This window comes from Penaeus monodon, chromosome 11 (assembly GCF_015228065.2).
Source record: "Penaeus monodon isolate SGIC_2016 chromosome 11, NSTDA_Pmon_1, whole genome shotgun sequence".
Classification (NCBI taxonomy): Eukaryota; Metazoa; Arthropoda; class Malacostraca; order Decapoda; family Penaeidae; genus Penaeus; species Penaeus monodon.
Window position 1 is genome coordinate 44,010,968 of NC_051396.1, and position 988 is coordinate 44,011,955.

Sequence of the window (988 nt, forward strand, 5' to 3'; positions counted from 1 at the left end):
CATATATATATATATATATATATATATATATATATATACATATAACGTGAAATTCGAACAAAACAATAGTAACCAAAAGAAAAACGGAATCCGAGGTAAAAGCACCAACGATTTATACGATATGTCAAGCAACACTTACTGAATTCTGCCTCAGAGCCACGAATTCGCCAGAAAGTACCTCAAATTAAGGACTTCTAACACGTTTTTTTTTATGAGGCGGTATTTTACGGGGCATTTTTTTTTATTATTATTATTATTCCTCGTGTGTTGCTTTTTTTTTTCTTCTTCTTTTTTGAGTTAGCACCGAATTTAACGTCAAATAAAACTGCTCACGAGATCGGGCAACGTGTTTCACACTTGATTTTATCCTAAATCACCTTCATTGCAAGAACGAAAGATATATAACAAGGGATAGAGCTATGCTAGCACTATCACTATTTTGCATAAAAGCAGAAAAAGCAAGAAAAAAAACATTGCTTATATATTGCGTTATATATTCAATAAACAGAATAAAATCTTGTTCATCCACTGCAACATGCAAACGACTATCAACGAAAAACAAACAGACAACCCTATGAAAACACATAAAGATGATGATAGTGTCAGAATCTCTTTTTCAATTTGCAAATAAACAGACAAACAAAAATCCTGTGTTTATGAGATAGGGCATTTCTGTTTGATCACTATATATATATATTTTTTTTATCCTATTCGTGATAATGTATGATTTGACTAAATAACATATGTATCTTATTGTATGTATTATTCATTGAAATATATTTTATTATGTTTTCGGATGATATGACATTATCAAATGTATCTGTTTTTATCATATTTTATCATGATCGTCTGAATGTATGCAGATATTGAATATGCTTTCTACCGTAGGTAAATGTTAATGTAAATAGATATGATTTGTCGTGCGTGCGTTCGTAAAAGTGTGTTTATCTGATCTTTTTATCGTGTAGTTTTCTTGAGATATATCAAT